Source organism: Stegostoma tigrinum, chromosome 1 (assembly GCF_030684315.1).
Source record: "Stegostoma tigrinum isolate sSteTig4 chromosome 1, sSteTig4.hap1, whole genome shotgun sequence".
NCBI lineage: Eukaryota > Metazoa > Chordata > Chondrichthyes > Orectolobiformes > Stegostomatidae > Stegostoma > Stegostoma tigrinum.
In genome coordinates, this window is record NC_081354.1 from 85,415,461 (window position 1) to 85,441,057 (window position 25,597).

General features: G+C 40.3%; 1 protein-coding gene across 6 annotated transcripts in view; it reads left to right on the forward strand.

The window, feature by feature from the left end:
* slit2 (slit homolog 2 (Drosophila)) overlaps positions 1-25,597 on the forward strand; it is a 448,496-nt gene that overhangs the window by 115,174 nt on the left and 307,725 nt on the right. The window lies entirely within an intron of this gene.

A 25,597-nucleotide genomic window follows, 5' to 3' on the forward strand; every position in this document is an offset into this window, starting at 1 on the left:
ATGTAGATATTTCAATGTTGCAAAAGCCTATCAGACCACCACCTGCAGGTATAATTGGTATTGCACCCAAACCTTGACACCAAAACGTGCCAGAAATGAAAGTGCTTTTGTAATTAGCCTGACTTCAATACATATATTTGTTAGTTTTTGCGGAAAGGTGCTGGTAATAAATAGCAAATGCAATACTGTGAGCCACAATATTGTTTTCAATGTGGTCTGTGAGGTGGAAAATTGAATTTGAATGTGATTGTGCAGTCAGGAAATATTGTTTTGGAATTTTTCTTTATTTTGCTTACCCATATATGCAGAAAGGCTCAGTAAAATAATCCAAGCAGCACTACCTGATTTATCTGGGAGTTGTGGTTAATTCTTTCAGAATGTGGCCATAGTTGAGTGATCCTTGCACATTTTATAGATGGACATAGAATGTGTCAATAAAGTGGCTTAATGAAACATCAAATTAACAGCTTTAGTAGCATGTAATTATTGGGGTAATTTGAGACAGCGTTCTGCTTGTCAACTTGAAACGACGCATCCTATTGAAATGACATTGTCCCCTTTTCTATGAGCATGCTGCAGATCATCAGTAATAGCTAATGTCTTGTTTGGTATTTCTCTCCATTTAGCATTTCTTATGTCAGCTGTTTTGAAAAAAATGTTTCTGTCATCACTATTTATCTGTTATTGTTATCTGCAGTTTATATCTCAGTACAGTCAGTGTCTACGAACGGGCCATTGCAATACCTGTCATTAAGCCGGCCAGAAGCTTTTCTAAAATCTGCTACTTGGTTTTTCCTTCCTTTTTGTTTAAGCTGTCTGCTTTCAGAAGAGAGTTTAATGATGTGAGCTATAAGTTAATGCTTTTGAAGAGTTAGTTACTTGTAAATTTCTCATGAATTTAACAAATTTTAACAATTAGAAAAGTTATTCAGCCCAACAACCTTGTGCCATTTTAAATTCTGAAAACTAAAAGCTGAATCCTGACTAGCGCTGAAGAATAAGATTAAATTCAGTTCATATGCTTAGAGATTTGAGACAGTGTTTTGTTTAAGATGTTTCTGATTGTGCTACTGATAGTGGCTCCCATTCAAATGGGATGTCTTCATATGGTGCACGTTTGCAGATGACTGAAGAGGCCAATTCTTGAGAGGCAGGTCCTGCCACAAGTGCTGCATGTGAAACCAGTGGGTGTTGTGAGTTGTTGTTTACAGCATTCGTGCCTGTTGCCAAACTGTAACCACTGGCCATCATGATGCATACCAGCTCACAGGAGGTGTCACCATTTTCCTTTGTGGCTAGCTAGTGACTTCCAGATGTGATCATTGATGTCTAAGGCCCTCACATTGTGCTTCCAAGCATCCTTAAAGAGGAACTTCAGGCATCTTGCAAGTTGTACGGTACCGAACCAGCACCCCAGGCAGAAGATCCTTGGTTATGTGACAGTCTATCATCATGCAGATGTGTCAGAGCACCCACAACCCCCTCTGTTTGATTTGTGCTAACAGTGCTGAGAGCTCTGCATTTGAGAGAATTGCTGTATCTACGACTTTTTCCAGGATATATGCAGAATACTTTGCAGACTTTGAAGATGAAGTTTGTTGCGATTTTCTCAGCAGCTTGTGTATTGTTGTAAAGTGAGAACAACTTACATGCTGATAGCAAGCTTGAGAGAACTGTGCATCGGTGCACTGAGCCCAACAAATTTATTCTAATAGCCTTTGCATCAGCTTTAAGCTTTCATGGTGATAGGCCAGTTATTGTTAAGTTGTGAATTGCTTTGTGCTGTCTGACTATGCTTGAAACATTATTTTCATGCTGATTTTTATTCTGTCCTTAACTTTCTTTTCAAGTAGTTCCCCTTCCCTTCTTAAGTGCTGGAGACTGTTCCACGGGCAACAGTGCCTTCTTGTATCTCAAGCAAGGAGACTATTGTTCACACATAAACCTTGGCTGTGAATACCAATAAGATATTCAAACATAGGGGAAGAGTGCAACATTATTGATCCTGTTCACATGCTGTATCTGCAGGTACAAACTCTCTGAATGGATCAGTAGATAAATACAAAGCATGATCTGGAGTCTCCAGTTTGATCCTGAACCTGTAGCAAATTACCTGATCTAGCTAGACCAGCAGAGTGAAAGCTGCAATTGGCTTCTTTGCCCCAAAGTGAGGAAAAGAAAAATCAACCCATATCTTTCCTTATCATCATGATTGCAGGATTTGAGACACAAACTCTCATGCAGGGATGATGAGTGAAAACAGGCTTGGGATCAGCTATGATTTCCTTCATGGTCAAACATACTGACCTATTTATGAGGAGGTAGACAGGGTTTGCAGTTGCGTGGGGAAAATCTGGCATAAAACCATAAGAAATAAGAACAGGAGTAGGCTGCTCAGCTGCCCTTGAGCCTGTTTCACAATTCAGTAGAATCACGATTGATCCAACACCCCTCATATCCTCTTTCCTGCATTTTCCCTGTAACCCTTGATTCCGTACTGATCAAGAATCTTTCCAAGTGACCTTAAATATACGCAGGATCTCTACCCTCACAGCCCTCTGTGAGAGGAAATTCCTTCTCATCTCAGTCTTAAATTGGTGTCCCTTGATTCTGAGACTACACTCTCTGGCTCTAAGCTGTCTCATGAGGGGAAACACCTTCTCCACATTTACCCTGTTAAGGCCCTTAATATTTCACTATGTATCATTGATATTTGCCTCATCCTTCTAAACTCCAGTGAGTAGAGACCCAACCTGTTTAGTCTTTGCACAGAAGACAATCCCTACATACCAGGGAAAATTGTCATGAACCTTCTTTGGACTGTCACCAATGAAATGATATATTTTCTTTATGGGAGCAAAACTGCTCCCACTCCTCCAGATATGGTCTCTACAGCATCTAGTACAGTTACAGTATGACTTCCCTACTCTTATACTCCAAACCCCCTCCCTGAATGAAATAAGGATCAACGTTCCATTATCCTTCCAGATTACCTGCTGTATCTGTGTCAAGAGGTATGGAAGGAGTGGTTCTGGACAAGTAGAAGGGCCAATGGAGTGAGAAATTGGGGCTTGGAGGTGGAGGATAGAGCAAGAGTTTAGGATTTGGATGGTGGCTTTGAAGTTTGATGATCATGACAGGGAGTAGGCAGGCTGCAATCAGCAGAGAAGAAGCTAAATCATTCCTTGAGAGACCTGGGTGAGGTCCTCTTGTATTGCCCTAGGAGTGCTGTGTAGGTTATTTAGATTTGTGTCTTGGTAACTCCCACCTCATTTTTGCTTTTGGGTTTCCCAAGCACTGGGAAACTCATACAGTAACTGCTGATGTTAAATCAGGCTCTTGTTTGGACTGTGGGAGTTAGATAAAAATATGTCAAAGCAGTAGCTATTCTCTCCACAGCTAGACACTTGCATAACATGAAAACTACTGCAAGTTTGTCTCTCTATCCCAGCAGAGATGTATTTCTCAATTTTAACCCCTTTGATCCTCTTCCATTTTCTGTGAGGATTAATATGAAGGTGACAGTTTACCACATGGACTGAGGTTTCCTGTGAGCAAGCTAGTGTTTGCACTGAAGGAGAAAGCAGAAATTTACAGTAAGCAATTAAGTACAGCTGTTTAATACCCCTGTCTATATGTTGTGTACTGCTAATAAACAAATGTTATAAATACAGTTTCCAATGAGGAAATGCATGCTCAGCACAGAACAATGTTGTTTATGAGATCCAGCACATCCCTCACCTTCCTGGACCTCTCAGTCTCCATCTCAGGCAACCAGCTTGTAACTGATGTCCATTTCAAGCCCACCGACTCCCACAGCTACCTAGAATACACCTCGTCCCACCCACCCTCCTGCAAAAATTCCATCCCCTATTCCCAATTCCTCCGCCTCCGCCGCATCTGCTCCCACGATAAGACATTCCACTCCCGCAAATCCCAGATGTCCAAGTTCTTCAAGGACCGCAACTTTCCCCCCACAGTTATCGAGAACGCCCTTGACCGCGTCTCCCGCATTTCCCGCAACACATCCCTCACACCCCGCCCCCGACACAACCGCCCAAAGAGGATCCCCCTCGTTCTCACACACCACCCCACCAACCTCTGGATACAACGCATCATCCTCCGACACTTCCGCCATCTACAATCCGACCCCACCACCCAAGACATTTTTCCATCCCCACCCCTGTCTGCTTTCCGGAGAGACCACTCTCTCCGTGAGTCCCTTGTTCGCTCCACACTGCCCTCCAACCCCACCACACCCGGCACCTTCCCCTGCAACCGCAGGAAATGCTACACTTGCCCCCACACCTCCTCCCTCACCCCTATCCCAGGCCCCAAGATGACATTCCACATTAAGCAGAGGTTCACCTGCACATCTGCCAATGTGGTATACTGCATCCACTGTACCCGGTGTGGCTTCCTCTACATTGGGGAAACCAAGCGGAGGCTTGGAGACCGCTTTGCAGAACACCTCCGCTCAGTTCGCAACAAACAACTGCACCTCCCAGTCGCAAACCATTTCCACTCCCCCTCCCATTCTTTAGATGACATGTCCATCATGGGCCTCCTACACTGCCACAATGATGCCACCCGAAGGTTGCAGGAACAGCAACTCATATTCCGCCTGGGAACCCTGCAGCCTAATGGTATCACTGTGGACTTCACCAGTTCCAAAATCTCCCCTTCCCCAACTGCATCCCTAAACCAGCCCATTCGTCCCCTCCCCCCAATGCACCACACAACCAGCCCAGCTCTTCCCCTCCCCCAACTGCATCCCAAAACCAGTCCAACCTGTCTCTGCCTCCCTAACCTGTTCTTCCTCTCACCCATCCCTCCTCCCACCCCAAGCCGCACCCCCATCTACCTACTAACCTCATCCCACCTCCTTGACCTGTCCGTCTTCCGTGGACTGACCTATCCCCTCCCTACCTCCCCACCTATACTCTCTCCACCTATCTTCTTTCCTCTCCATCCTCGGTCTGCCTCCCCCTCTCTCCCTATTTATTCCAGAACCCTCTCCCCATCTCCCTCTCTGATGAAGGGTCTAGGCCCGAAACATCAGCTTTTGTGCTCCTGAGATGCTGTTTGGCCTGCTGTGTTCATCCAGCCTCACATTTTATTATCTTGTTTATGAGATGTACTTCTTTGGTGCTTGACATCCAAAATGTTCACATATAAATCTCTTTTCTTGCCATGAGTATAGAGAGCTCACCTGTTGTTGGTCAGCCCCCTTGGCACAGTGGAAGTGAGGCATAATGATCATGTTTAGAGTGCAGAATTTTGCAGTTCAGTAACTTTATTGGTAGTTAGACATGTCACAATACGTTTGATGTCATTACATGCTCGTGAACCATAATCTCACCATCTGTTAATTGTATTTCATTACTGCAGTGAGAGGAGCAGAGTGTGATGACCTGTTTTACTGTAATTCAGAGCAGGAGTGCTATGGAGGATGTCAGAATATTTTGGGGCAGATTTTATGATTCAGTGCTCCCAATGCAGAATTTCACATATCAAGAGGGCGGGAGGAACTTCTCATTATGGAGATGAGTGCATTTGATTTGTGGTTCCTCCTGGGTGAAAAATTTTGTACGCAGATCCATAGCCATTTGTGCTTCCATTGTCTGAAAGCCATAAACATTAAAGTTGCCATGTGCCAAGTATTTCCTTTCAATGCTTCTAGCTAAGCTATAAAAGAAGGTTAAGGAAGCATTGTATGATGCTCATTCCTTTATTGCTTTGCTTGTCTGGCGTAAATTTAGGTGCCTCCGTTTCTGGTATTCTCCCTCATTTAACTGTGTCCCAAAAACTGGGATTGTAAAATTAGAATAAAATGGGGAGGTGTCTCTGCAGCCCATGTTGCACAGATCTGTCAGGAGATCAGCAAGACTCCTTGCTGCTCTGTTAAGAGTAATTGACTGATGTGAGGACCCTGACACTCATCTCCTGGGTCATTTTATAAGCTTTTTTTAAGTGGTTGCCTCATTATTTGGAATTATTTTAGGTTACAGAGTTTGGTTCAGTGAGCGCAATGATCTATTTTTAACTTTGAACGAACCCCATTTGGAAAAATTAGGGTAGAAAAATTGTAATGAGATGAAGGATGAAAAGCAATGATGACAGAACTTAAAGGACTGTCTCTTCCCTTATGGGATCTAAAATTATACATCAGCTCCAAAATAAATTGGAAAATAAGACTAACGTAATGCATTTAAAGGTGGAAACGTACAAATTTTGAGCAGAGTAGAGCATCCGGCCCATTAAACATGCATTGCCATTCACCAAGATCATGGTAATCTGATTACCCAAATTTTCACCACCTCCTGACACCCTTTCACTCTGTTACTTACCTCTCTACCTCTGTTTTCAAAGTATTCAAAGATTCGGCATCTACCTTTTGAAGAAGAGAGTTCATGAACCTCTGAGAAAAAATATTCTTCACTTCTGTCTTAAAAGTCCTACCTGTTATTTTCCAACAGTGACCAATAGCTCCAGATTCTAGAAGAGTAAAGATACTTTCCACTTTCAACCTGGAAAGTCCTCTTAAGATCTTATATGTTTTAATAAAGTTATTTCTTACTCTTCTAAACTCTGGTAGATACAAGTCCAAACTCTCCAACCATTCTTTATGAGACAATTCACCCTTTCAAGGTATTAGTCTAGTAAACGTCTCTGAACCACTTGCAATGCAGTTATATCCTTCCTTAAAAAAATAGATCAATACTGGATTCAGTACATCAGATGTGTCTCACCAATGCCTTTACAACTGAAATATAATCTCTTCTGTATACTATTGTCTTCACAATATTTAATAACCTTCTTTTAGCTTTCCTCATTATTTATGGAACCTGCATAGTGACCTTTTACACTGCACAAACTAGGATACCCAGATCCCTCTGCATCTTAGAATCTGGATCCCTCTACATCCACCCTACAGCCTCTGCTCTCATCCCGACAAGCTGAAAGAACTCAAGCCTGTTGGCAAATTACAAAGGCAAAGGCTTATGCTTTTCTGCACCTTGGGTCCTTCTATCAGCCTCAACTGCAGCCACACTCCCCTGTCCTGAACTACTAAACTAATCCCTATCCTAAGATGTGAAACCACCGCCTACTGCAAAATACCAACCTTTTTTTTCCCTTTTCTGAGGAGTCAGCATCTGCAGCTTAGTCTCCAGATCAATGATTCCACGTCAAAGTTCCAGGAGTTGTAAGTACACACAGCAGATATTTTGCCCTGGATCACCCTGACATCCTGAAGTTACTACATGGATAAGTCATGACCAAAATTTGTCCTACCATCCTTAGTGTGTTTTAATTAACTACTAATTATTTTATTCATCATTTTCCTTTATTTATTTGTTTTATTAACCCAAACTCCAGTTCCTGTTCTATTTTTAACATTAGGGATCAACAACCCTTAACTCTTGCTCACTAAATAACTAGTTTGTTTCCCCATAGTAGAGTAAAAGACAATTCTTCCTGCAGGATGAAAAGGTTAGATAAAGCCAAGAAACACCTCCTTTCCCTCTTCACTGAATACCCCGACTCACCCAATTCTCAGCACTCTGTTCAAATTTTAAGTCAATGACGTGTGGATTTAAAGACTGTGGAGCAACTGTTGTGTTTCCATTTCTTTAATGCTATATATTAATATACCAGTGATTCATCAAAAATCAAAGTCTCAAAGTCATATTGGCAGATAAATACATTTATATAGCATTCCTTCATCTTTCGTTTAACAGTGATATTAAACTATAATACCATCTGTGTTATATTTTTGGGTATGATATGAATACTCAAAAGCAGTAATTTATACCATTAAAAAGTGTAATGGTTAAATGAAAAGACTGGAAACTAAAATTGTTAAATTAGTTTATTATTTTTCTGATAAGATTTTGGCACAACTTATAATTTGTCACTGTATTTAAATTTATCGAGTTTAGTGAGGCACATGTCAGTAGGTCTCAATTAAAGTCTTTTCAACCCTAAAGAGGTTGTGACCTCAAGCCACACTATTAGACAGGTGCTTGTGATCCAGTCTGATTCTAAGCTGTACAGTGAAGGAGAGCTGCATTCTTAGGGCTGTCTTATTTGTGATGAGATATAATGCCAATCCCAGCCTGCCAGATCCAGTGAATATAAGGAACCCCAACACTTTACTTGATAATGATTAGGTTTTGTCGTTGTATCTTGGCCAATACTTATCCCTCAACCAACATCACTTGATCATCTAGATTTTATCTCATTACTGCTTGTGTGATTTATATACAAATTTAATACCCTGGTTCCTTACACAGCCACTATGGCACTTCAAGGAGAATTGACTAATCCAAATGAATTAACAAACATTTTGGTGTAGTGCAGCAGATATAACAAAAATATTTACTTATATGTGAGCATTCAATGTTCCTGTAAAATAGGTGACATTAAAATATCAGCTGTTTTGTTTTCTTTGGGAACACGATCCAGAGTCCCATAAATTAAATCATTTTCTATATGCAGGATATGATATACTCATTTTAAAATTGGGAGGAAATGATGCTAGAAGGCAGCTAAACATGTTTTTATTGCTGTAGTCAATTTGGATATTGCCTAAGAAATTTCGAAGTTGACATTGTGCAAGTCTTCACAAAAAATGAAGAACTTTGTACACTAAAATTATCATCCATATTTATGCGTCAACATGAATCCAACATTGGTGGAAGATGTGAAGTTGAGGCAGCTAAGAGGTCAGGGTTGTGTTATGATTTGTATAAGCCTATCATGTTGACTATGTCTATTTTTCTGGAAGGAAACAATTTTCATTAAATATTTGTTTGATCCAGTCCTTTGTCCTCACTCCTTCTGAGGAAGCAATTTATGGTCAGTTCTAACCAGCAAGAAGCCCGCTTTCTCTCAAGATCTTACTGACATTTGAAAAAACCTTGCTGGATTAAAGGCACTCAGGCAAGCACTCCCTGTAAACTTGCAGGCACAGCCTGACAGGTCTAATCTGTGCACAGCCAGTGATTGAATGGCTCCAGGGCAGTGCAAGCTCGTAATACCTACAGGATCAAGCAGTCTTTTAATCAGGGAGCAGGCTCACATTTTTCATTTTGCCCACTAATATTTTCAGTATCTACAATCTTCCAATCCTCTTTGTTTAAAATGAAACACATTCTCAATAAATTCCCATTTCATTTTTTTTTTCCAAAATTCTCTTTAGGATGCAGAAACTACTCACCTGTTTGCTAAATTTTCTCTGGAGCCTTGTGCTGATTGAGCGCAGAATGGATAAAGTTGAATTATTAAAAATGCTTACCCAGATTTCACTCTTCATGCTATTAATTATCAGTTGGAACATTCCCTTTTCTCCTTTTGTTTTGTTGTTGCGAGACTTTTCTGATAGTAAGCTATGGAGCTCCAGCAGAATCTGTCTTTCATTCACTGCATTTTGTTTGGTAGAGAAGTGGAGAGCAGCTGATACCTTGAGCTGCACATAGTCATGGCAACAGGTGTGTGGCTATCAATTTAACACATATCTTGCTCTGCAATCCCATTTTCTATGTGAAGAAGTTTTCAATTCCCAGGATTCATCCTTCTACTGCTCACTGCACTTTGCTGATGTTTCATTCCAGGAAATAATTTCACATTCATGGATTGCTGCCACTGAGCAGAAATTGCCTTTACTGTTTCTTCATTTAGCAGTGAAAAGTAGTGGATCGGTAAAATGTGTCTATCCTCAGAATGCTGCATCATGGTAGTTGTTCGTTCAATGCTCCCACAACCGTTTCTGCTCTTTTGCCTACCTATTATGTGGACAGTGACCTGGTGACAGGTTCAGCAGAATGGATGAAGCAGACAACCTCTCACCCTAATTTATCTGACTTTCCCTCTACTTGGTAAAGATCAATGCCCAAGTAATGAAAGAAAAAATGATGCCAGTGCTTTTAAAAGTTCTCACTGTTTACCCTGTGCACATTAGAAACAAAATTAAGGTAAAGAGAGTGAGTATAAACAAGAAATAATTGTGCTTTCAATGAGTGTTTCCCAAAACACTCCTTTATTCATGTGTACTCTTTATTAAATGATAGTGCAAAGTGAGTGAGGGCTAAGAGAGTGAGTGAGGAGGCCAGAGATGCATCCTGGTTCACCCAGTGAGCTGGGTGTTTGTCCCCCATAGGCAAAGTGTCTTTTTCATAAAATTATAATAAAAGCTGCTTGTGTATTCCAAAATGTAGCATTGAAGTGCGGAATCATGTTGTATATGGATTGGAAATGTTACATTGGTATGCAGTGAGGTAGGTAAGTGACTGATGCTAAACTCTATGGGTGGTGGGAACAGGAGGTAACTGCTCATGGAGTCTGCTGTGAGATATTGGAGGCTCCTTACTAAGACGGATGCTTGGAGAGGCAACATGTACTGATCAGGCGGAAGTCAATTCAGTTTTTGAAACTGAAAGGGGAGGTGGGAATTCTGCTAGTGAATGATGAAAAGCCAATTTACAGCTATTTGCATGCCATTAGTGTGTGATCTTGCCTGATTAATAAGCAATTTCCCATTTTCCAGACTGCTGCATAGAAGCCAGACCCTGACACTCTCTGTCATGAAAGTCAGAGTGCGTACCTGATAACCAGTGAGTGATCTCTCTAATTTTCTTACCGGCTAAAACGTCCTCCAAGACCTGTTCACAGCAACACCTTCTGGAACTCGAAGTCAATGCTGCACAGTTTAGGGGGAATGTTGCTGGAGACTTCATTCAGCTGCTTGCTTCTCCAGCCCTCCAGCCTAGACAGCAGTCACCAACACCTCAGGGTACACTCCACAGGTAACAACTTCCCATACCCAGGATCCACAGAGGTTCACTTGTATTTGCAATGAAGTGTCAGCCACATCACCTATGTGCCCTTGTTGCTTTTGGCCCCCTTCCCACTACTTGCACAATGAAGGGCAGCTCCTAGCTGGCAATGCTTAATCTGATGCAGGTCTAGGCTTTAAAGCTGGTGTTGATGCTGGGAATCCTGAGCGGTACCAGCTTTGTTGGAGTACTTCCATCTCTGGTGAGATGGAAGATAACATGAACAAGGCAGCATGGAGGCAAATTGCTGAGAGTAATGTAAGGAGCTGACTTGGGATCGTAGAGAGAAACCCTCTATGAATCTTTGAAAATTGGTACTTGGCTGATCTCTGATAAATTTCAGCCCTTTGTACAGAGCTTTTATCTTTTGCAGCATCAGTTTGAGGAATTCACTGTTGTCAGTGACACTGTGAAGAAATAGTGATAAACCCAAACAGGCACGAAATCAACTATAATAAAATGTGAGGCTGGATGAACACAGCAGGCCAAGCAGCATCTCAGGAGCACAAAAGCTGACGTTTCGGAAGGGTCTAGGCCCGAAACGTCAGCTTTTGTGCTCCTGAGATGCTGCTTGGCCTGCTGTGTTCATCCAGCCTCACATTTTATTATCTTGGAATCTCCAGCATCTGCAGTTCCCATTATCTACGAAATCAACTGTGTTCGTTGCCAGATGAGCTTAAACCCTTGTCAGTAACTTGTGTGGATCGGACTCGAAAAGATCATTGCCTGTGAGACAGTTCACATCAGACATTTCAAGACTTATGCTCAATATTGTGAATGTTTGTCTTACTCCTCCTGTACATTGTTTTAATAACATCAGAATCATGAACCTGACAATACCTTCTCAGCTGTAGATTCTTAATAGCCTAGTGAGTGGTCCTAAATGATTCTACTGTGAAAAGTTCCATGCGCAAACTCTGGCTTCATGTGCAAGCCACAATTGACCATGGCAACTTAGAAGGCCAGCAGTTGACAATAATGCCCACTGTCTGAGGAGAGAGATATAATCAATGAAGATTACTATCTTGGCAACTCTTGCTAGAAAGTGTACATATGTGACCCAGATGAAGGTAGGATCAGACTTCGATTGTTGCCCCTTGTAAAAATAATCTACCAGCAAATATTATTGAGGCACAAGTAATAGAAGTAACTTCTTAGATGAAGCTGAGGATTATTGAACCATGAGAAGGATGAGTTAATGCCTTATTTCAAAATTGAGAGAAATTTCTCCATTTGGACGATGCGGTACGTTAACGAATATTACAAAAGCATTGACATCTTTTGATCTTTCCCTCCATTTAGATATGTCTGTTTATCCATCAGGGTTTTCCTGTTATAGCTTTATGTTAATTGAACTCAAATTATATGTCAAACTTTGAGGGTTTATGACAAAAAATGTTGTTTTAACTGACTCCTTAAAGAGATGGTTTAAAGTTTGTGGTTGCAGTATTTGCTTTCCACACATATTTCTTCAAGATTAGTTCTCAAGTACTTGTTGAACAATGCCTGTCACTTATGTGGCAATCCCGATATTTAAAGTGAAACTTAATGGAACTGCCTACAGTTCTGCTAATAGGAAAGAAGCAATAAGTCCATTCCATAGTCTGAAAGATGTTGTGCCATGATGACTTAACTGCAAATGAAATTACGGAGAATTGCTGTTGGACTTCAGCCACATTATAAAACCAATTTCGTTACAGCCTAATTTAGAAACATTGAAATTTGCAGAAGAGGAGGCCAGTCCACTCAATGTGTTTATCATGGCTCTTTAAAACAGCCACTCAAATAGCTGTCCTCTGCTGCTTTTTCACTGTAGCCTAGCCAGGAGAAAACAACTTCTTGCTATCGGTTCTGTCAGGCCCCGTCATATTTTCTCCTTTATCTGGCAATCAACCTTGAAATCTTCAGGATGGCTTTTTTGACATGGCCCTAGACATAACTTTTATATATTTTTAAAATACCCTGAGTCCAGGAAAGATGTAGGAGTCCTTCAGCTATGTGTCATGTGGCCAGCACTTAGACAAAGTGACCAGGAAAAGCAGTCCCTTAGAGGAGATGAAAAGGAAACATTGGAATAATTTACAAAACAGAACAGGAATGCTCCTGTTATCTTACAGTACTTTAGACTCGTAGCTGATATTCCAGTAATTTCTCCTTTGATTGATGATACCACCTTCAAACTTTTTCATTCTTTCAAGGGATATGTGCACCAGGTTTTGTAGTGCCCATTCACAGAGACAAAGAAAGTTACGGTTAAAAACTATTGTTTTTTGAAACAAATGTTTCATAATTGGGAGGGCAATCTGATCTTCTCGAAATGTCCATGCTTGTATTTTCAGCTGAGGGCCAGAGCATGAATGGTGCAGAGACAGCGATGATCAAATAGTCTGCTAAACTGCAAGCGTTTGACTAAACCGTGAATGACCACTTGGATCAGATACTGGAGACAAATACTGAGCTGCTGATTCCCAGGCTGGGTGGAATCTTTTACCATCCTCTGTGGTGAGCTCACTAATGGGGCCTGCAGAGAGCTATCCCTTTTCCCCTGTTGCCCTTTGCCCCCTCCCTCCATTGTAACTTGCAACCTTTGACCCTCTTCCCAACAATGCTCATTCGTGCCTACTTCCCTCCACAATCCATGGCCTTATGTAGTTGTGGTACCAGTGGGTACAGAAGGGCTACATGTGTCTGACTGGTCAACAGCTCTCAGATGGCACTACATCCCCAGGCTCTTTGATGCTGGAGACAGCACTGCCACTCTCCTGATAAGTGCCTGTCTGGCACAAAATGCAGTAGGCATCAGAGATGGTGTAGGGAACACTGTTTTTTGATTTAGTGGTTTACACGCCTATTGCCTCTGCAAGATTTCATATGGTATCATACACTGGAGTGATTTGTTGCTTTCAGGGTAAAGGAAGAAAGTTGAAAATCAGATAGGTGAATATGATACTGTGCCTAACAGTTGGACCTAGCAAACACAGGGCTGACAATAAATTATCTGTTTTCAATTTCAGTGAGAAAGAAAACAAACGTAAACACATAAAAAAAATGTCTTTGCTCTATTTGGATATAATTAACTAAAACTTCCTTCCAAGGCTTATCTGTACCGTTGTCAACATGAAAACATAACCTTGGCATGGTGGTAAATAGGGAGGAATTTTGAAGACAAACATTGTCCTTTGATAAGGTGCCACATGGTAGGCTATTGAAGAAAATATAGAGGCATGGGATTGAGGGAGATTTAGCAGTTTAGATTAGAAACTGACTTTCAGTAAGAAGGCAACGAGTGGTGGTTGATGGGAAATATTCAGCCTGGAGTCCAGTTACTAGCGGTGTGCCTCAAGGATCTGTTTTGGGACCACTGCTGTTTGTCATTTTTATAAATGACTTGGACGCAGGCATAGGTGGATGGGTAAGTAAGTTTGCAGGTGACGCTAAAGTCGGTGGAGTGGTAGACAGTGAGGAAGAATGTTGCAGGTTGCAGGGAGACTTGGATAAACTGTAGAATTAGGCTGAAAGGTGGCAAATGGAGTTTAATACGGATAAATGTGAGGTGATTCACTTTGGAAGGAATAATAAGAAGGCAGAATACCAAGTCAGTGTAAAGATTCTTGGTAGTGTGGATGTGCAGAGGGATCTTGGTGTCTATGTACATAGATCCCTGAAAGTTGCCACCCAATTTGTTAGTGCTATTAAGAAAGCTTACGGTGTGTTAGGTTTTATTGGTACAGGGATTGAGTTCCGGAGCCGTGATGTCATGCTGCAACTGTACAAAACGCTGGTGCGGCCTCACTAGGAATGTTGCGTGCAGTTCTGGTCGCCCCATTACAGGAAGGATGTGGAAGCATTGGAAAAGGTGCAGAGGAGATTTACCAGGATGTTGCCTGGTCTGGAGAGAGGGCCTTATGAAGAAAGGCTGAGGGACTTGGGTCTGTTCTCATTGGAGAGAAGGAGGCTAAGAGGGGATTTAATAGAGACATACAAGATGATCAGAAGATTAGATAAGGTGGACAGTGAGAATCTTTTTCTGAGGATGATGACCTCAGATTGTACAAGGGGGCATAGCTACATATTGAGGGATGATAGATTTAAGACAGATGTCAGAGGCAGGTTCTTTACTCAGAGAGTGGTAAGGGCGTCGAACACCCTGCCTGCCAATGTAGTTAACTCAGCCACATTGGGGGCATTTGAACAGTCTTTGGATAAGCATATGGATGATGATGGGATAGTGTAGGAGGAGGGGCTAATATTAGTTCACGGGTCGGCACAACATGGAGTGCCGAAGGGCCTGTTCTGCGCTGTATTGTTCTATGTTCTATGTTCTATGTCCTGTTTTAAGATCTCGTGAGTTAAATGACTGTACTAAACAGGTAGATAAATTGTTCCTCTTCTAGAAGAAACTTCAAGAAGATTATCAACTCTGTAACCACGCAGCAAGTTATGATTTCCTGTCAATGCTGTCCATGTGCAATAGTATCTGTTATACCTTCAAATTTCAACACAGTAACTTGCAGTTCTCTCCCATTATTCTGCTTTGAGGAGATGACATTACTTTCAGAGGTCAGAGATATAGTTGATAACAGTGTTGTGGCAAGTTGACTGCAGTGTGGATTGCATTTGTATTCTTCTATCAGCAGCCTTAATAAAGCCTCTTGTCTATCTGTCTGCTGATACTGGCCATAACAAGTGACAATGTGACAGCTGAAATATCAACTGACTCTCACACAGAACGAGTTTTAATTTATCTGTGTTTAATGCTATTTTCAGGGGTAGGGGCATCTTTATAATGTTCACATTTATTAAAACGATTCTGGTTGAAGACTTCAGCTGTGTGAACTTACTGTTTATTCCACAGATGTTGAATGAAATATGATTCTCACATTAAATCACTCGTAAAAGCTAGACTGCACAAATTTTCCCTCAATAGACAGGGCCAAAGAGTAGAGAAGATGAACCATAGTATATGAAAAATAGTCCTTTATATGTCTGCAAAGTGCAGCTATTCAGCAGGACATACAGAAAATACTGATATCAATGAAGCTGGAAAAGAAATTAGGCATTCATAATCTCAGTGCATGCCGAAGTACTTTATATTGTTGGCAATGAAACTTTAAAAGGTTGTAATGTAGGAAATAAAGCCATTAAGTTGTCCAGTCCTGGAGTTTACAAGTTGTATGTAGGATCCTTGTTTGGTGAGAGATATAACAAAAACTGAAGTGATCCAAACACATGCTGCACAATTCAGCAAGAATTGGTCTGGGACATAAACTTGAGCAATATCCTCAACAAAAGATCGGGAACAGTAATCACCAGAACAAATGAGGAAGACAAATAAACTGAGCGTATTTGTACAATGTGGAATGGACTGGTAGGAACTGACAGTATCTGCTGCCCTCTGGAATGACAGAACTCATGGTAGTCATCCATGCAAACTACTAAGACCATTAGTTTCCAAGGCAGTGTGTCAGTATTCGTTTCCTGAAGACACTCCTACAATGGAGCAAGTTGCCGAAGAAAGTAGTCACAGCTCCATTACTTGAATACCACAAGTCCTGTTTTACAATTGTTTCTAAATATCAATTAGCATTAGGACTACCGTTTCAACAAATCATGTACAATTTAACTAATACTATCCAAATGAATGTTGGTGGAATGTGGATATTAGTCTGTGATGTTGACACAACAAAAGCAGAAGCAAAATTTGTTCAGAACAAAGTCCCCCAAATCATGACGTGAATGTGATCAAGTCATCTGTTTAAATTGTGTTAGTTAGATATCAAAATGGGCTATTATAAATATAAATGTACATTTATAATAAGTATATATTTATTATAAATATACATGTGGACATACTGGGGTAAGCTGCCTTACTCTTTGCAAAACTGCCATGGGATCTCTATTGTACATCTGAGAGGAAAGATGACATCATATTATTCCAATAAACATCACCACTTTCAGGAGAAAGGAACAAATTGGAAAAGAAAAATGTAGTCAGTTTTTTTGCCATAAAACATCACATTTATTTTATTTTCTTTTATTTATTTTCTTTTGCATATTGTTAATACTTACATGTTAAGAACAGAGGTAAAGTCATTTATAGGAATTTATTCTGTTTAATTTAGTTGTTTATTTTATTGTACATATCCTGCAGGAAACTGTATTTACAGCTCAATTATTAAATCACTTTTTTTAAGAGGATATAAAAGCAAGTGTCAGCTTTTCCTCGGGATTGGAAGCCCCAGCTCGCAGTGTAGCTGTGCAGTGCAGAAAGATTTACAGACTTGAGACCCAAGGCTGTAAAATTAAGGAGAATTCACCTGGCTATGACCTGAAAAGTAATTCTAAATGCTGACAAGTCAGCCTGTTTAGTCATGAAGCTGGGGACCAGAGGAGGCTTCTATTTAGTACTGCAATGAAAAGAAAATTCAAAGAGCTAAGATTGAATAAGCAGAAATCCACCTTTTTAAGATTTAAGGAAATGATCCACAATATTGAGCTCCTGGAGATCTTCACTTGTCTGAGACCTGTGCATATGAAATGAAGGGGTCAGCCTTAGTGACACATGTAATGGAGAGCTGAAAAGACCTAACTGAAGGTTAAGAAAAGATCTACTTGATATTGAGCGGTGGAAAGTCCATGTTCAGGTTTAGGTAGACATCAGCTGATGGAGTATGGAAGCTAAGAGCTAAAGACCAATCCATGTAAGTGGTAATTGGATAGGTGGATTGCCAGATTTGAGAAGCTCATGTTTCACTAATTAGTAACTCAGGATGTTAGTGTTTCGTGTTTCATTTTTCTTTAATATAAATGTACACAAATGATACCCGATGTAAATCAAAGCCTAGTGTTCCATACTTAGTAAAATATTAGTACTTTTGGAAAGATGGACTGAAAAGAAAATTAAGTGGAGTAAATCTGTTAATATAGGATTAAATTAATACAATAGGAGTCATTTAGCTGGATGGATGGTTTATGACGCAGCGTGATGCCAATTGCATGGGTTCACTTCCCTCATTGATTGAGATTACCATGCAGGTCCCACCTTCTCATCTTGCCCCTCAGGTTTAACCTCAGGTTAAACACCCCACCAGTCATCTCTCGGTAATGAGAGACCAGCCCTGTGGTCTTCTGGGAGGAAGATGAGTTTACCTTCTGTTTACATCAACATAGTTGAAATGCATACTATTGGCTTGGAAGATTATGATGTAGAATCAGTTTGGGTGGAGATTAGAAAAAAAAATGAAAGGGAATAATACACAGATGGGAGCAGTCTATAGGTCCTCCACCAGTAGCTATTCTGTAAAACAGATTATTTAGGAGGAAATAATGGGGGATGAAAACAAAAAATAAACAATGCTGGAGACCACCATGGGCAGGCAGTATCCATGGAGAGAAAGCAAGTTAATGTTTTGAGTCTAGATGACTCATCATCAGAGCTGACATGAAGTGTGGTGGGGACAGCATTTATGCTATAGAGTGGGAGTGGACTGCTGGGGGAGAAAAGATGTTAGTAGTGCAGGCTAAGTGAGTGGAATGTGATAATGGCAGGACAATGGTGTGTCCTACTGTCAGACAGGAAAGAACAGACAGTCCCACTGGAGTGGGAGGAGAGTAGAGAGACATATTGAGTGCAGGAAAGATTGTGGGCACTTATTAATTTTCATATAGATTGAATAAAGCAACTTCACAAATGTAGTTTTGAAGGCAATTCCGTAGAATTGCGACAGTTTCCCAAAACAGTACATTGTGGAGCTACTATTAGTTCTTCTAAACTCCAATATCAGTTTAATCTTCTCAACCTTTGTTCATAAGACAGTTCTTTTATCTCTTCTTAAATTCAGAGAAGGAGACCAAAATTGTATTTACTGTTCTACTCCTGATCTAGGCTATTCTAGAGTTTGTAATATGCAAAGTGTCAGACTAATTTTAAAAAATCTCAGTAAAGGATTGCCTGGGGAAGAGTGTTTATAATAAGATAGAAATTTGCATTCAGTTCAAGGATGAAAAACCCGACTCTGAAACTTGATAAAGACAGTTCCAAAGGTTGAAGAGAATATTGGCAAAACATAGTTTAAAAGGCAAGAAGCTAAATAATTATGAAGAAGAATTTAAGCTCCCAACAGAGAACAATTCCTTGAATTAGAAAGACTCTACAAGAAGGATGCACCACCTGTGGCTAAATAAGGAAGTTAAAGATGATATCAGGTCAAAAGAAAAGGCAAACAAGACTGGGAAAAAAGTTCAGAAATCTAAAGCAGATGGCTATACAAGGGGGAAGAACTTAATTATGAGAATAAACTCGTAAGAAATATAAAACAAAGTTAAGAACTTCCATAAATGAATCAAAAGAGAGGAGTCAAAGAATGATATATAGACTGAAAAGAAGATTTGAGGTCGTGATCAGATCAATCATGATGTTACTGAAGGGCAAAACGGATTGAGGGGCCATACAACCAGCTCTTGCCCCTTTTTCTTATGTTTCTTATGTTGGTGAAATGCTGAGATGTGGCAGCAGCTTTTCCAGCTTTGCACGGTGCAGTGGAAAAATAGTTTTTGTGTTATACCGTTTTGAGATGCAGCGATCACATCTCAGTAACAGCGGCAATAAATTTCCCTGGTCTTGGTTGCACAGCCACAATTGCTCACTCTGTCATCTTTAGTCAGGTGTCTGTGAATAATTTATTGATTTAAGAGGGACTGAATTGGGAGCAGATCCCTAGACTAAAGTCATTAGAGGTAAACAGAGTGTGTATTGATTTGGCTTCACATTTGAAACAAGTCATCACACAATCCTGTCAGCTGCTTTCCTGAGTTATGATTTCTGAAGCTGGACTGGGAAAGAGGGGCTTGGAGCAGCCCATGCTTGGAAATGAATGTATTGAATAAAAGTCACGACTGTAGTGAGGCTGTGGCATAGGACTAAATCACAGACATCAGAAGGGAATTAAATTCTGAAGCTGGTAGTCCTTTGTGTTTGCATATTAATTTTAACAGAAAGAATGAGTTTTTTTTTATTTTGATGATTTATTCTGTTCCACTTTGTGCAACATTGTGTTAAGCTGCACATCAAAGTGTGTTTGGGCCTCCCTGAAAGTCATTATGAGGTTTATATCTTTTAGTACAGCTGTAATTTAGACTCCTGGATATGAGGCATTAACTAGTTTTAGGCTTCTGCAAGAGATTTAAAATGAAATGACTACCTTCGTCTTGAGAAATCGTCTCTGTGAAAGCAGCAGGGCTCCATTAATTTGCTTTGATTCTATCGGATGGAATTCAGTTCATTACATAGGATACAAGACACAGAAACACCAGTTCTTTAGCCCAATCAGTTCATTTCAATATTAAACTTCACTCGCATCTCCGCCTGCCTTTTCAGGCCTAAATCTGCTGTTGCAACTGTCTATTCCCTTTCCATCATAAGCTTATCTAATCTCCCTTTGAGCACACTATACTATTAGCTACGATCTTTCCATGTAGTAGAAAATTATATATGCTTAATACTTTGTTTTTTTTGGGTAAAAAGAATTCTTTCTCAATTCACTGTTGGATTTCTTGGTGCCTATGTTGAATTTGATGGCTTTTAGCTATACTTTTCCGCAAAGGAGGAAACAAACTGTATGCTCCCTCTATCAAAACTTTTCATAATTGTAAACTTCTCTATTAGGTCAGCTTGGGGTCAGTCCTGTTGGTTGGTTTGGTTTAATTCCAGTTCCAGTTGAGTTAGTTCTTTGATCTGTTTCCTTGTTTATCCAGTGCTTGATGTTGGGTGATGCTCCTTAAACTATGGTACCAGTCATTTCCTCCTGAGAGATACCTGTGGACAATGACTAATCACCGACCTGTTAGGTCATCACTCAGCTTTTGTTTTCGCTCCCCTCCAAGCCACTCATCATCCTGACTGGCAAACATGTAGAATAGAAATTTATTGTTTTCTGTGAGTTTACTTGAAAATTACAGTGAAATGTTTTAAAGGTTGCCCTATCGCAGTTCCTACATTAATGACAGAAGCCGTACATAATAAAGAAAAGTAAAAATAAGACAAAGCTCATCACCATCAGTTAACGGCTCCTGGGCTCAGGGAAATCTGATTAAGGAACGAAGGAATACCCAAAAGCTGCAGCCTGGGTGAAGCTGCCACTCCAGGATGAGAACACCATGCTGGAAAAGACTGCTGTTGCTGGGTTGCTCGAATACTGGGCCAGGAGCCTCCGTGGAGGAAGACTGCAACGCTGAGCGAAGAGCGTCAGTCAGGCCACGGGAATACCTGGAAGTGGATGCCGAAGAAGACCTCCATGTTGGACAAGACCTTCACACGGCTGAGACTGACACATTGGGCCACTGCAAGTCACCTCATCTTTGGGCCGGTAGAAGCCTTCCATCGAAGCTGTCAGAAGAAGGTAAGCTGAATATTGATAATAACTGTAATTACTGGACACATTAACAATGCAAATAAAGAGAAAAAGAAAAATGAACAAGGTAGACATGCCCAAGGCACCAGAGGTAAGGAGCCTACATGCTGCGCTGCTACTCTGCTGTCATTTTGAAGGGATATGTCACTGTTGCTTCATTGTTGCTGGATTAGGACCCTGGAACTCCCTCCCTCATGGCATTGTAGGTATCTCAGTAGACTACTGTGTTTCTGCAAGGCACCTCCTCACTCCTTCTCAGTGGCAAATAGGGATGGGTAATAAATGCCCAGCAATGCCCACATCCCATGAATGAATTTTAAAAAGTACTCTGGCTTGCCACAAAGTTTCAAGTTTAAGTCTGAGTTTGAGTGCTGACACTCTAGAGTAGTACTAGGGCTGTACTGTTGGAGGGGTCACCTTCTGGAAAAGATGTGAAACGGAGACTCCCATCTGCTTGCTTGATACTATTTTGAAGAAGGTCAGGAATGTTATCCCCAGTGCTCTGATCAATACTGATCTTTCAGTTGACATCACAATGAATCAGATTATCTCGTAATCCTTACATTTTGGTTTATGAGAGTTTGCGGAGTGCAAGTTGCATAGTGCATCTCCTATATTAAAATAACATCTGCACTTCAAAAATATTTCTTTGGCCACGAAGCACTTTGAGACATCTGATGGCCATGTAACGTGCAATGTGAAAGTTGTCTTGCTTTTATTTGTACATCTGAGTATGGCACAGGCTTGATGTGCATATACCTGAAAGTATGTAATGTATTGTACAAAACCTTCCCTTTTTCTTCAGTGGACATTGTTCACTGCTTGCAAGTTTTAACATTCGAATGATATAAACTTGCTTTACTGCTGCTATCCTATGTGCTTCAGATTTCTTCTCTTATCTGGCTAAAGTCGATATGGAGAAGAAAGTTTTTGAGATGGCTTTTGGACTAGTTCTCGGCAGTAAACAAAATTAAAAGCACACAGTTATGAAAGGCTGGCCCTATGGGAAAGTTTTGCTATTGCTTTGTTAACTTCAAAGTAAGAAAGGATTCTGCAGGGAAACTTAAAGTTCTCGGTGAAATATTTGGCTACAACAAGCTTTTTTTTAACCCCAGTTGCCAATTTGGGTGACAGGCGCTACTATTTCTTCTTGCATCTCTTATTAACTTAACATTTTGGTAATAAATTAAATCCATGTACTTGGCATCATCACTTGAAACATAAATAACTCTGACAATGGAATTTTCTAAATGACAGTTCTGTATCTGTGCATTGCCTTATTACTTACTCTGTAGATGGTTTGCAGCTATATACATGGCTATGGTTTAGAGTTTCATGATCATGTGGCATTTTGCTGATGCACCAATTAACATTAGTTCAATACTTAAAATTAAAATGAACGACAGGGCTGATTCAGTGTAGTGCTGTCTAATGTTCTCTAATTTATAAATGATTGAAATTATTGTGCAAACAATAATAATGATGAATAAATTTAGTCACTTCAAACTGTTATGGGGTCATATTGGTATCTAATAGCAATGAAAAATAGCTGTCATTCTAAAAACTTCTCATTGTTACACTTGCTTTTATCATAATCTTTTGACAAAAAGAAACAATTCTGCAGGAGAAAAAAGATACCTTTGGGGCTGGTGTGATACATTACACTAACCACTTGTGATGTTACCAAAATTAACAGATCAATCAGCTTAGTGATAGAAAACCTTACAAAAATGGGATTTTGATGTGTATATGTGTCATGGAGTCTGTGTTCCTCCACACTTCAGTGTAGATGTGATTCTGTTAATGCACCATAAAGAAAAGGCCCTGCTGATAAAAGCAAAGTACTGTAGATGTTGGAAGTCTGAAATAAAACTCAAAGGTGGTAGACAAACTCTGGCAGCATCTGATTAATGTTTCAAGCTGAATTTGAATTTTTAAGGAGAGTCAGTCTGGACTTGAAACATTAACTCTATTTCTCTCTGCACAGATGTTGCCAGATCTGCTGTGTTTCTCCAGCACTTTTTGTTTTTAATGTAGAGGCCCTGTGCCTTAAATGTACCCATTGAGCTAACTGTGGGCACTAACTACAACACAGATTGCCTATTTAGACCTTAATGAATCAGCCTTGCCTGAAGGTATAGCAAAGAACTACAGATGTTGGGTGAGGTATTAAATGAAAGCCCCATTTGCTGATTCAAATGGATGTATAAGATCCTATTCCACTTTTTCAAAGAAATGCAGGAGAGTTATCTGCAGCAGATAGTTTCTAATCAACCTGTTCAATCTGTAAAATGTCACAGACACATGCAGAGAGTGATTGAGAATGCTAGAAGAATACTGACCTTTATATCTTTGTAAGGAAGCAGATGCTATGCTCTAATTATACAAAAACCTGGGTAGACCCCACTAGGAGTACTGTGAACAGGTTAGGACACACCTTAGGAAGGATACATTGGCCTTGGAAGGAGTACATCATAGATTTACAAGGACGATGCCTGACTTTGGAGGTTAAGCTGTGAAGAGAGACCATTGAAATTAGGCATGTTTTCTATATGTTTAGGCATGTATAGAATTTAGAAGGCTAAGTGGTGAGCTGGTCAAATTCTCTAAGATATTAGCATGAAAAGATACGGTAAACAAAGAAGCTATTTCCATTTTTTGAGGACTCTAGGTGCAGTGTCAGAATTAGGGCCAAATAATTCAAGAGAGATGTTAGGAAGCACTTTAACACACAAACCGCTGTAGGGGTCTGAAACTCTCTTCCACAAATGGCAGTGGATCCATTGTTAATTTTAAATCTGAGATAGATTTTTTTAAGCAAAAGCATTAAATGAAATGGGGTAAGGACAAGTACCTGGAGTTTGGCCACAGATGAGCCATGATCCCATTGAATGGCAGAATTGGTTTGAGAGGCTGACTAGCCTACTGCTATTCTCATGTGGATGTTATGACATATCTCTGAAGCAGATTGGATGTGAACCTGGGCCTCCAGGCTCAGAAGTAGATGCAGTGCCACAAGAGTCCCCAAGAGTTATTATCTCTGGTAACCTGGTATTTATCCTTCAATCAATATACATGAAAAAAGATTATTTGGTCATTATCGTATTGCTGTTTGGGAGAGTTTACGGTGTGCAAATTAGTTAGCTTGTTTTCTACATTGCAACTGTGACCATGCTGCAAAAGTGTCTAATTGGTTGCAATGCACTTTGACATGTCTTTGTCTCATTATAAATGCCCAGAGCAGTAAACCAGTGGCTTATACAGCTATGCAGATTGATCAAGGGCTGTTAAGTCAGCTAATGTGGCCATTTCAGGCTCATAAAAAAAAGGGTCATTGGTGTTAAATTTAAGTTTGCAAGATCCCTAAAAATATCCCTAAAAACTCGAACGGTTTGACTTAGCTTGCTGATCACAAACATATTGGCCCGTGCAATTGGATTGATTATTTACTGTCAAGATTTTCATCCCCGCAAAAGCTAACAATTCAGCAACAACTGCTCATTAATATAATAAATCCAAAAGCTCACCCAGAAAATCCAGCTGCTAGTTTGTTGGAAAGTTGCATTGAAATTTTGTGGAGTTGCAGCAAGTGAACCAGACCATATTCCTGTCACTTTTGTAAAGTTCAATGGAATTGTTTAGCTACCTTTTGGCTATTTTGGTCAATTGACAAGAGGAAAAGCTTCTGTTAGCAATGGCCAAGGTGAACCTTTCCTGACGTGTTCATCTGGACAATGTCTAGCTACCAGTTCACCAGACACCAATTGCTGTCTGATAGAAGCAACTTATGAAATGCAGGATTGGATCTGCCAACTCATTACTGCTTTCCCCAATATCAACAGTCCAGGCAAAAGTCTGGCTGATGCGATATTGCACCACAATGCTTTTGGCTTCAACTCTTTAAAAGCTTGAGGGGATCAGAGTAGTATTTGCATTAACTGGTGGGAAAGACTGTCCTCCTCTAAGGGCTTTAATAGTCACCGAGGCAAAACACTGCCACGCTTGAAAAGGTGAGATTATTTCAAATCCCCAGGATAAATAAAATAGTTTTGAACATTAATTTCATTTACTATGTGTTAAAGAAATATTTCTACACTTAATTTGAAAGGTTAAATTATTTTGCTTGGTGCGACAACACATAATGTTCTGGTTCTGAGAATATCTGCGCTGTAGTATACTAGCTGGGTGGACTGTACATAGAACATAGAACATTGAACATTACAGCACAGTACAGGCCCTTCGGCCCTCGATGTTGTGCCGACCTGTCATACCGATCTCAAGCTCATCTAACCTACACTATTCCATGTACGTCCATATGCTTATCCAATGACGACTTAAATGTACCTAAAG